Raw genomic sequence first — 12,885 nt, forward strand, 5'->3', positions numbered from 1 at the left:
ACTCCGCCTTCCACCTTGACCACCTGTTCCCATTCCCAGTCATCTGCCACCAGCCAAGTTTCTGTGAAGGCCATGTTTGAGCGTAAGAAGCCAATGTCTGACTGTCACCCCCTTGCCCGGCGTCTGACAGCTGGCTTGTCTGCACTCTTAGCCCGCCAGCTTTTACCATACCAGCTGGTGGACTCTGAGGCCTTCCGCAAATTTGTAGCAATTGGGACACCGCAGTGGAAGGTACCCAGCCGCAATTTTTTTTCTAAAAAGGGAATACCACACCTGTACCAACATGTGCAGAGCCAAGTTACCGCATCTCTGTCACTTAGTGTTGGGCCAAAGGTCCATATGACTACTGACGCATGGTCCTCCAAGCATGGTCAGGGCAGGTATGTCACCTACACTGCCCACTGGGTGAACTTGGTAATGGCTGGGAAGCAGGGAATGGGTAGCTCAACAACAACAGTGGAGTTGGTGTCACCGCCACGGATTGCACGCGGTTCTGCCACCACCTCTACTCCTCCATCGCTCTCTACCTCGTCTTCTTCTTCTTCTTACTCTGCTGCTGGGTCCTCCTTCTCCTCCTCCACACCTGTGCACCCCCAGCTCCCCCTAGGCTATTCGACGTGCCAGGTACGCCGTTGTCACGCTGTCTTGGGGATGACGTGCCTGGAAAGCAAAAACCATACCGGATCTGTACTCCTGTCATCTCTGCAGTCACAGGCCGATCGGTGGCTGACCCCACACCAACTGCAGATCGGAAAAGTGGTGTGTGACAATGGAAGCAATCTGTTGGCAGCGTTGAGACTAGGCAATTTAACACATGTGCCCTGCATGGCACATGTGTTAAATTTAATAGTCCAACGTTTTGTCTCCAAGTACCCAGGATTCCAGGACGTTCTCACCCAGTCCAGAAAGGTGTCGGCCCATTTCAGACGTTCCTACACAGCCATGGCACGCCTTGCTGACATTCAGCAGCGCTACAACATGCCAGTCAGGCGTTTGATTTCTGACAGCCAGACTCGCTGGAATTCAACGATCCTTATGTTGGAACGTCTGCTGCAACAACAAAGGGCCGTCAACGAGTACCTTTTTGAACTGGGTGGTAGGACTGGATCTGCACAGCTGGGGATTTTTTTCCCCCGTTACTGGGTGCTTATGCGCGATGCCTGCAGGCTCATGCGACCTTTTGAAGAGGTGACAAATATGGTCAGTCGCACCGAAGGCACCATCAGCGACCTAATACCCTTCGCTTTATTCCTGGAGCGTGCCGTGCGACGAGTGACAGATGAGGCTGTAGACCAGCGTGACGAGGAGCTGGAAGCGCACGATTTCTGGTCGGAATCACCAGAACGAACCCAGGCACATGCTGCAACGCAGGGAGAGGTGCCAGAAGTGGAGTCAGAGGAGGAAGGTGGCTTTGTGGAGGAGGAGGAGGAGGACCAACAGGAGCAGGCTTCCCAGGGGGCTAGTGGTGACCTTTTGGGGACCCCTGGTCTTGTACGTGGCTGGGGGGAGGAGACCGTGGATGATGCAGCCCTTGATAATGAGGAAGCGGAGATGGATAGCTCTGCATCCAACCTTGTGAGAATGGGGTCTTTCATGCTGTCATGCCTGTTGAAGGACCCCCGTATCAAGAGGCTTAAGGAGAAGGACCTGTACTGGGTCGCAACGCTACTAGACCCTCGGTACAAGCATAAAGTGTCAGAAATGTTACCAACATACCACAAGTCCGAAAAGATGCGGCATTTACAAACCAGCCTGCAAAACATGTTGTACAATGCTTTTAAGGGTGATGTCACTTCAGGAACTCATCAACATTCCAGGGGCAGAGGTGCCAGTAATCCTGCCACGAGCACACCTGCAAGGACAAAGCCCTTTGGCCAGTCTGTAACGTCAGACATGCAAATGTTTTTCTGTCCAAGGCAGCGCCACAACCCTTCTGGATCCACCCTCAAAGAACGCCTCGACCGGCAGGTAGCGGACTACCTGGCATTAACTGCAGATATCGACACTCTGAGGAGCGATGAACCCCTGGACTACTGGGTGCGCAGGCTTGATCTGTGGCCAGAGCTGTCACAATTTGCCATGAACCTCTTGTCTTGCCCAGCCTCAAGTGTGCTCTCAGAAAGGACCTTCAGTGCAGCAGGAGGGATTGTAACTGAGAAGAGAACTCGCCTAGGTCACAAAAGTGTCGATTACCTGACCTTTATTAAAATGAATGAGGGGTGGATCTCGGAGGGTTACTGCACGCCGGAAGACTTGTTCTGACTTCTATGCAGCTGTCCTTCTCTTCAAGCCTCATGACTCCACACACAGCTGTCCTTTAGCGTCCTCCTCCTCCCTCCGCCACCGTTACAAACTAGGGTGCAAACCCTACTGGTTTAATTTTTTCTGGCCTCTGTGCTTCAGTGGCTGCGACCAAAAAAATGCCTATTTTCTGCATTTATATGACATAATTTTTCTGGCCTCTGTGCTTCAGTGGCTGCAACCAAAAAAATTTATATTTTCAGCATTTATATGGCATAATTTTTCTGTCAACTGTGCTTCAGTGGCTGCGACCAAAAAAATGCATATTTTCTGCATTTATATGGCATAATTTTTCTGGCCTCTGTGCTTCAGTGGCTGCAACCAAAAAAATTACTATTTTCAGCATTTATATGGCATAATTTTTCTGGCAACTGTGCTTCAGTGGCTGCGACCAAAAAATGCATATTTCTGCATTTATATGGCATAATTTTTCTGGCCTCTGTGCTTCAGTGGCTGCAACCAAAAAATTTATATTTTCAGCATTTATATGGCATAATTTTTCTGTCAACTGTGCTTCAGTGGCTGCGACCAAAAAAATGCATATTTTCTGCATTTATATGGCATAATTTTTCTGGCCTCTGTGCTTCAGTGGCTGCAACCAAAAAAATTACTATTTTCAGCATTTATATGGCATAATTTTTCTGGCAACTGTGCTTCAGTGGCTGCGACCAAAAAAATGCATATTTTCTGCATTTATATGGCATAATTTTTCTGGCCTCTGTGCTTCAGTGGCTGCAACCAAAAAAATTTATATTTTCAGCATTTATATGGCATAATTTTTCTGTCAACTGTGCTTCAGTGGCTGCGACCAAAAAAATGCATATTTTCTGCATTTATATGGCATAATTTTTCTGGCCTCTGTGCTTCAGTGGCTGCAACCAAAAAAATTTATATTTTCAGGCATTTATATGGCATAATTTTTCTGGCAACTGTGCTTCAGTGGCTGCGACCAAAAAATGACTATTTTCAGCATTTATATGGCATATTTTTTCTGGCCTCTGTGCTTCAGTGGCTGTGGCCAAAAAAACTGGGCAAACAATGCCTACAAGGTCAACGACGTTGACCTTGTAGGCATTGTTTGCCCAGTTTTTTTGGCCACAGCCACTGAAGCACAGAGGCCAGAAAAAATATGCCATATAAATGCTGAAAATAGTCATTTTTTGCCATACGTTGACTCAACGTATATGGCAAAAAATGACTATTTTCAGCATTTATGTGGCATATTTTTTCTGGCAACTGTGCTTCAGTGGCTGCAACCAAAAAAACTGGGCAAACAATGTCTACAAGGTCAACGTATGGCGAAAATTACTATTTTCAGCATTTATATGGCATATTTTTTCTGGCAACTGTGCTTCAGTGGCTGCGTCCAAAAAAACTGGGCAAACAATGTCTACAAGGTCAACGTATGGCGAAAAATGACTATTTTCAGCATTTATATGGCATATTTTTTCTGGCAACTGTGCTTCAGTGGCTGCGTCCAAAAAAACTGGGCAAACAATGCCTACAAGGTCAACGTATGGCAGTTGTTTAAAGAGAACAGTAGATTACTAGCCAGCAAAGCTACCTAAGCTAAAATGTCCCTCAAATCCCTGCAGACTTCTGTCCCTCCAATACAGAGCAGTATCAAGCAGATTACTAGCCAGCAAACTTACTATCATCTGTCCCTGAAATCACTAACAGCTCTCCCCCTACACTATCTCTTCCAAGCACACACAGGCAGATTTTCAGATACATTTTTGCCCTTGATCCCCCTCTGGCATGCCACTGTCCAGGTCGTTGCACCCTTTAAACAACTTTAAAATCATTTTTCTGGCCAGAAATGTCTTTTCTAGATGTTAAAGTTCGCCTTCCCATTGAAGTCTATGGGGTTCGCGAACCGTTCGCGAACCGCTCGCATTTTTGCGCAAGTTCGCGAATATGTTCGCGAACTTTTTTTCCGACGTTCGCTACATCCCTAGTTCCCACATGTTAATAAAAAATAAAAAGATATTGGGGGTCAGGGCCCCCCATAAAAAACATTTGTAGCCAGGGCCTCCCCATTAAAAAATATTGGCGGCTAGGACCCCACATGAGAAAAAAAATTGGTGGCCAAAATTGGTGGCCAGCCCCCCACCCCCACATTATGAGAAAATTGGTGGCCAGGGCCCTTAAACATCCATGCCTTCCCGAAGTCAGCAGCTTTCAGAAAGATGGGGGGCTAATCAAGTAAGTGTGGCGTTGCCAGGCCCCCCTTACCCTTGGGGCCCCCTACAACTCTCCCCCCTGTCCCCCCCTGATGGCTGCCCTGCCTATGGGGCATTCAAGCGGCACAGGGGTTATGATTTGGGCACTCTTTTCTTAGTCAGCTCTGTTGTCCGCTTTTACACCTGGAGTGCACGGTGCAAGGTTTCTCTGAGGCATGAATCAAATTCAAATTCAAATTTATTTGTCACATACACAACATACAAAGTACGACATGTAGTGAAATGCTTGTCGAAGTCCTCCCCTGTCCAGTGGTGGTGGAGATGATACTGGGGGAGCTCGGGAAGATACGTTCTTTGGAGAGACAAAGGATGGATGAAGCAAGGTGGAAGGGTCTATGGAGGGACATTCAGTTTGACCCACCGTGAGTCGTTTGCTAATCCTGATGTCTCTTTGGTGTTGGGCTAATTCTTTTCACCTCCGTAGATTTTTGCCATTTTCCCTCTTCTTTATTAACCTCCATTTCCAGTACTACTGCATTTTCCCTTTATTTTTTTAACCTTCATTTCCAGGTTCTGCTGCTTCTCACCTTTTCTTTTATAACTTCCATTTTCAGGTTCTACTGATTATTACCATCCTTATTACTTTAATTAACTTCCTTTTTCAGGATCCAACCTGTGTCTTCACTCTCACAAGACTCTTGACAGTTCTCTTTTTACCTTTATTTCCAGATAATACTGCTTCTCCCCTTCTGCATTAACCTCAATCTTTAGGTTCTACTACTTCTTAACTTCCTTGTTAACTTCTACTTCCAGGTTCTACTACTTTTCCATCCCTTCTTTATTAACCTTCATTTCCAGATACAACAGTTGATCCTACCATATCTATTAACCTCCATTTCCAGTAATACTGGTTCTTCCACTTTTTTATCTACCTCCATTTCCAGGTTGTACTGCTTCTTAACTGCCTCTATAAAAGGCAATATGATTCCTTGTACTTTAAACTAATACCACCACTACCTTTCTTTTAACCGAAATTTTAACAATCTGATTGCTACATACTCATCAGTAGCAATGTAAGCACCCATTGGAAAACACGTAAAGACTGAATGTATTTCCTCATGGAGTCTTCCATGTTGTCTCTGATCCAAACACTCAAGGAGAGAGCGGTCACCTGCAAATGTGTCCAGTGTCACTTGTGTACAGAAATGGATTACAAAGTCAAACAAGTCACTTGCCATCACTATTTCAGTATGGGCACCTCAATCAAAAGAATGCTATGTAGATAAATGGACTGACTTGCTTATGGGATACTCACCTCTGTCATTGTTATAACCAAAAGGCTTTATTCATAGTTGATCTCCATCTTCCCTTTATCCTGTTATAACATTTTTAAATGTGGCATGTTGGAAGATGAGTTATGGCCTTCAATACCTTCCTTCTTCTAAAAGTCACCTCCACCAGAGAAATGATTACACATCCATGGGCATGTAGCCATTAGTGTTCCCTCTAAATATGGTGAAGAAATTTGAGAGAGAAAGGAGAGGACAAAGAAGAGGTGGAGATAAGAATCAAGGATCAGAAAAAGGGTGAACTAACAACAACAGGGCAAGTGGGTAGAGGAGGAAAGCTATTTTGAATCAAGGACTCACAATCTAAGATTTCTTAGTGGGCCACTGACTTCACAGTCCAACACTATGTTTCTTCACTGCCATTCAAAGGTGGAATGCTGTTTCCCCCCTGCTTCTAGGTAATAGTTTGAAGTCTGGTCTGAATGGTTTCTGCGTGCACTGAAATCATAAGGGCCTTAAGAGAAGGGGTGACTTCCCTGGACCCACAATTTCAGCATCCTATATAGAGCAATATTTATGTGTGGAAGAACAATAAATAAAGTGCACACATCATTATTTATTTTCTGGGGGTAAGGGATGCAACAGGGCTGTCCCATATGTGGCCTCCAGTTGTTGGTTAAAGAATTATAGATCTCCATACAAGGTCCTTCTTACCAGGTGCCTCCATGTCTGTCAATATGGTTCCTCACAAATATGCAGAAGAATATTCAGTACACATGGACATCTTAAAGGAAGATAAGCCTTGGGGTATTTCCCCCATTTGTAATTGAGATTAGCTCCTGAACACAAATCTGGATGTTGACAGCAGTTATCAGTTATTTCTGTAGCACTGCCCACTTTCCACAATCCCAACGATTAGGTCAGGTAATCTACTGATTACTTTCACAATAAAGAATTGGCACAGCGTGAAAGTCCATTGTGGTCAAATGATCCTACAGGATTAATGAATGCATCTGAAAACAAACAATTTGGACAAGAGTGGAACAGCTCAATCCAAAAACCTCAGCCATTTCCATAGCTGGCATGGCACCAACCCACAGGGGACCTTCCAAATAAGATACAGAATTGGCGCACATAAAAAGGCGAATTATGCACAAAGGATTGCTCTTCCTGTCAGGTAGCATGTGATCCTCCTGAAATTGGGTGGCCTGGAAAAATGAAGAGGACCTAGCAACCAAATATTCAAATCAATTAGAAAGGTTAGTAAGAAACCCTTCAGTGATGTGGTCATCAGTGATGCACAGTCAACCAACCCCAGGGGAACCTTGAGTTAATACATAGGATTGGTGGATTGGAAGATCTTCTTTGTTTTCTGAAGATCAACTTGAGCTGGAATTATTATTATGATCCCAACCACGCTCACCCATGCTGTTATTCATCCCTTGTGCTAGCTCCTGTAGTATGAAAAAAGGTATCTCCACCAACATCGATTTCAATTTATCTTATAGCTAATCCAAAGAGACGGGCTCCACTTCATGCACAACGTGTGAGCTCAGTTCTTGTGTCTCCTGTCCCTCCAGCCTCTGTACAAAGCCATGTCTCTTCCTATTTGCATTCCTGTGCCTTTCTCTGGGCTTTGTCCATCTTGGTGATGTGGACTGAATAACCCACGAATACAAACAAGATTAACTCCTCTGTTGCTTGACGTAGTCAAAGTATTTCCCAATTGAGCTACTTCATCATATTTTTTTGACAGGACACGTTTCTGGGTCAGGCAAGGTCAGGGAGCATTTGGTTCGGGGGCCCTGTAGTGGGCAAAACCCGGCCAAAGTTCCATGTGTGTAGAATACCAGACTCTTCATTGACCCACAGTCTTGGTCATACATTGCATGATCTGCTTGTTTGGGGGGTCACCCCCCGATTTGACCACCCACATACTGGAGGGACCTACAGACATGTCGCATGAGGATCTCATCAATGTGCCAATGCAGTATGTGCTGGATGGGAAAATGAAACCTTCTGAATAGATATCTGATATAGATCATTTTGGCCAAAGATTGTCCATACTACAAAAATTCTTATTGTATGACTTGGGCCCATGTTGACCACAAACTCAGTTTGGTGGTCAGCCAGCTCAGAATTCAATTCAATTCAATTGCTTGAATTCCAGGTCAAATATCAGATTATCATTGGAGGGAAGACCCATTGGAAGAGGAACGCATTTAAGGGGTGTCCAGTGTTGGACTGGGCAGGGGTGACACCACCCATCCCTGCTCCCTCATATAGATCACCCCCTCTGCCCAGCCAGGACCCAATCACAGCTGAAAAAGAAGTAGGATGGAAGTATTTGTCGGTGGCGCACATTGGTGGGCAGAGGAAGCAATGCAAGGTTGGGCACCAGGAGGAGGACCCTTCAGTTTGCATGAAGGACCCTTGAAGTTGCAGTCTTTGATGCCCCAGTCTTATCATGAGGTGTCCCACTTTGTTTCCTGACTTTGCTTATCATTTATGATATGATAGTAGCGCCTGCAGGGCCAAGGTCCCTCTAAAGCCCTGTACTGCTGCCAGAAATCATGGCATGAGAAAAGTGTAGGCCTAAAGTGTATGACATGCCACAATTTAGCACCCATAGCCGTGCAAAGTTACGCCAACCAGCTGTTAGCTTTCCCTCACCTAAAATAACAAAAGCGTTTGATATGAAATAAACTGCCCATGAACACCCTCGGAAACCTCAAGTGAGGCCCAATCCTTTTTTCTAGTGTGAAAAAAAGCTCAAGGACCCCGCGCAACCACCCAGACCTAGCAAGGCCCATAAGGTAAAGGTTTCTCACATTTCCCGGACACTTGAGAGGTTAATTGTTACAGTGGAGGTGATTCCTGGGGGGGGATAAAAACAGACGCCTCGGGTGCTGCTTACGCTATGAATTCTGCCCGAAAGCTGAGGATACATTTGTTATTATTTCAGCTTATGCCTATATATATGGTATATATATATTTACTGTATATGAGCAGCTTCCACCCCCCTGTGCCAGGGGCACATTAGTCCATGCTTCGGTGGAATACTCAGATTTGCAGCTGCCTCCACTTTCCTTAAATATTTTTCCTTTAAATATTCCATATGTACAAGCAGATGCCGGAGAGAGATCTGATCTTGTCAGCTGGCAGTTATGGGTCAAGTTATTGCGAGCCTGGTAATCAGGGTAACCACATGTTATTGTGCCTTCCAGCCAAACAAATTAGCCTGGAAGATTTGCTACGGGAGGAAATGACAGTACACTGTACATTCACTAACAATATCCGACAGTTACTGTAACTGCAGTTAATAGATTTATCTCTTTCACTACATTGTTTCAGGAGTCAGAACTTGAAATGCAGAAAATCTAAACTGCAGCTGTAGTGTTGCAGACGGCTCAGCGAGCCCTAGAAAGGGACTTTCTGTAAATATTTCATTTAACATTTTTCCTCTGCAATGTATTTAAATAACTATCAAGAAGAAATAGAAAAAGGACAGAGTGCATGACTGTCTCCCCCTGCTGGTGATTCTGAAGGAGAGGCCTCTGGCTGTGCCTGGCATTGAACTTTTTACTGTGAGCTCTTAAAGGATAAGTAAACCTTAAGTTGAATGTAAAATTGATGAGGGGGCTATTCTAAGCACTTTTGTAACTTACATTCATTATTTATTTTGTTTTAATTCCAAGATATTAAGGGATACACGTACTGTTAATATGAATGCATTTTGTTACAACAGCGCCACCTGCTGGTCAGTTTCCCACCAGTTTCCCACCAGTCTGACCACCGACTACCATGATTGGTCAGCAAGCCAAGGAAAATTTAAAAGACTAGAGGAGATAGAGTCCACCAGTCAGTCTTAATAACTCTCCTCCACTTCCATGGAGTCTCAGCACAACACCAGGTTTCGGTCTCTGGGAATTCTATAGTTACCTTTGTGCATTTCAAAGAGATCCCAAAACTTTGGAGTGTAAAGGGCATGAAGAGATGAGATTTGCTCCTGGGTGGGACATGGGGTTTTAGCCACAGGGATTGGAGATCCCACAATAGATGGAGAATATTGACATGTGAGAGGATAGAATGGGGGTGGCAGAGATAACAAAGATGAGACAGTTGGTTTGAGACACAAGCAAGTAAAGAATTAAACTTCTCACCCACTGTATAGATTTTTTTCTGAGATGAGGGAGGAGACCCAAACTGTACTGGAAGATACCACGACTATGAAAGAGGGGCAGGGAAATTCCCAAAATCTTTTGCAGCTTCTCCTGGGTAGTTCTGAGCAGAAATCTGATTGTACAAGTCATTCTCCCCAAAGGACAGTACTGGAACCAAATGAGCTCTGCAAGAGAAGGTCAGCCAAGGATTACAGACAGTATTTGGAAGGGGAGGAATGATAGTCAATAACAGACGGACTTGTTTAGTGGAGTAATCTGGAGTTTCTACCAAAACTGGGTGCTACACTTTACAGTAGGGCAAAGGACAGGACCAAGAGGAGTTGGGTTCAGAGAAGAACCACAATCATCTGTGGCAGAGATGGTGTCTATAGTAACAGTGGATAATAGTCTCTGGGAAGGGAGTGTGACCGTGGGATAGCAGGTATAGTAGGGAGAGATGGTGCCTATAGTAACAGTGGATAATAGTCTCTGGGAAGGGAGTGTGACTGTGGGATAGCAGGTATAGTAGGGAGAGATGGTGTCTATAGTAACAGTGGATAATAGTCTCTGGGAAGGGAGTGTGACTGTGGGATAGCAGGTATAGTAGGGAGAGATGGTGTCTATAGTAACAGTGGGATAATAGTCTCTGGGAAGGGAGTGTGACTGTGGGATAGCAGGTATAGTAGGGAGAGATGGTGCCTATAGTAACAGTGGATAATAGTCTCTGGGAAGGGAGTGTGACTGTGGGATAGCAGGTATAGTAGGGAGAGATGGTGCCTATAGTAACAGTGGATAATAGTCTCTGGGAAGGGAGTGTGACTGTGGGATAGCAGGTATAGTAGGGAGAGATGGTGCCTATAGTAACAGTGGATAATAGTCTCTGGGAAGGGAGTGTGACAGTGGCTGAGTTTGAGTTGTCAGGAGAAAGAAAGAGGCTGCTCTGATGTTCTTCTGCTTAGGAAAGATGTGAGAAAGGTTTCTAATTATTTTCCTAAGCAGAAGAACATCAGAGCAGCCTCTTTCTTTCTCCTGACAACTTCCTTGACTACTTGGTGGTCAGACTGGTGGGAAACTGACCAGCAGGTGGCGCTGTTGTAACAAAATTCATTCATATTAACAGCACATGTATCCCTTAATATCCTGGAATTAAAAGAGAATAAATAATAAATGTATATTACAAAAGTGCTTAGAATAGCAACCTCATCAATTTTATACTCACTTATTTCAAAGGTTTACTTATCCTTTCAGTGCAGAAATTTCCAAAGGCCCTAACCACCAGAAGACCATGAGGATGGAATCCCATAATATAGTTGTAGTTAGGATCTAAGGGAGCTGTTCACAAAAGCTGCAGAGAAATCACAATGAAAACATCAGCCTTTTTCTAGTCTGCAACCCATCATATGTAACCTGGAACCCACCAGCCTTCTTCCAACAAGTAACCAGCAACTCATCATGTGTAACCTACAACCCACCAACCTTCCTCCAACAAGTAACCAGCAACCCATAATTTGTCACCGGTAGCCCACCAACCTTCCTACAGCAAGTAACCAACAACCCATCATCTGTAACCTGTAGCCCACCAACTTTCCTCAAATATGTAACCAGCAAACCATCAACCTTTTCCCAGTCTCTTACCATCAACCCTTCCCCAATCTGCAACCAGCAACCTATCATCCATTGTCCATTTTAATTAGCAACCTATCCTTCAGTCTCCAGCCTTAACCAGTAACTCATCAACCATTCTCCTTTCTGTAACTAGCAACCCATCTTTCATTCTCTAGCCTTTAACCAGCAACCCGTAAACCCTTTTTCCAGTGTGTAACCAGCAACCTTTCTCCGGTCTGTAATCTGCAATCCATCAACCTTTTTCAAGTCTCTTCTCCAGCCTGTAATGGAGACCCCATCGACCCTTTGCAAACCTACAACCAGAAACTCTACAACTTCCCCACACCCTGAATCTAAAAACCCAATTTTTCAATTCCCAGCTTGTAACAATGAAACCTCCAACTTTCGTTTAACCTTTAACCAGCAGTCCCACACATAGTCCCAGTCTGCAATGAGGAACCCAACAACTTCTCCTTGGTCTGTAGCTAGGAACCAATGCTTTTCAAACCTAATTCATATTTTTTCTTGAGAAGCCCCCACAAGGCTTCCAAGAGGCTACAGAAGAGCCCTATCTATGTTTCCCCAGAAACTAACATGAAAAACATCTAGAAGTATTCAATGATTCCATAACCCCTAACCCTATGTTCTTCTGTTTCTTGTATAATGCGTGAATACATTATGATCAACACGGCCTCTGTGACTTACCTTGATGGGAAAGTATTCAGCAAAGTATCTCCACACAGTTCAGCTGCGAACTCCATTGGATAGGGTGTGCCAATAGATATATAGCGATACTCCATAGAGGAGAGCCAGGAACCGATAGTGAGAGAAGAGCAGGAGGATAGAGGGCAATGCAGCACTGAGCTGAAAGAAAGTGGTATATTCCGCTGGTATCAGATGGGCCACAGAGACTGAGCTGACCCCTATTAGAATTAATCTCCAGGACTCACCCATTGCAAGAAATGAGACAGCCCACTGCAAGACTGCAACAGTTTGTAGCTTCCTACAAAATGGAATTTTTAGGGGGGCAAAATGTATCCACATGATTTATAAAGTAACAAGCAACACAGGGAAAGAAGAAAGAAATGCAGAGAAAGATCAGATGAGTACAAGGCTGAATAGAAGGGAACAGACAGCAGTATGAGACACAATAACACAAAAACTACACACAAAAGTAGAAATGAGTGAGACAAAGACAAAGGGAGACACAGAGTGGGAGGGGAGGGTGAGGGGAGTAGGGACAGAAGGGAAGAGTTAGAGGCAGTGAGAATTTCCCATTGAACTCACTTATATAAGAAATGTCTCAGCTGAGCTGGAATTCTGTCTGGTTGGTCAATCAGGCAC

General features: G+C 44.5%; 1 long non-coding RNA gene across 1 annotated transcript; it reads right to left on the reverse strand.

Moving 5' to 3' along the window:
- Nucleotides 1-9,591: 9,591 nt before the first annotated feature.
- On the reverse strand, nucleotides 9,592-12,885 carry LOC121402082. Its single transcript, XR_005966522.1, has 3 exons — nucleotides 12,492-12,885; nucleotides 12,247-12,405; nucleotides 9,592-10,121 (listed from the first exon to the last, which is right to left on the reverse strand). It is a non-coding gene; the product is annotated as an uncharacterized LOC121402082 (long non-coding RNA).

This window comes from Xenopus laevis, chromosome 3S (genome assembly GCF_017654675.1).
Source record: "Xenopus laevis strain J_2021 chromosome 3S, Xenopus_laevis_v10.1, whole genome shotgun sequence".
NCBI lineage: Eukaryota > Metazoa > Chordata > Amphibia > Anura > Pipidae > Xenopus > Xenopus laevis.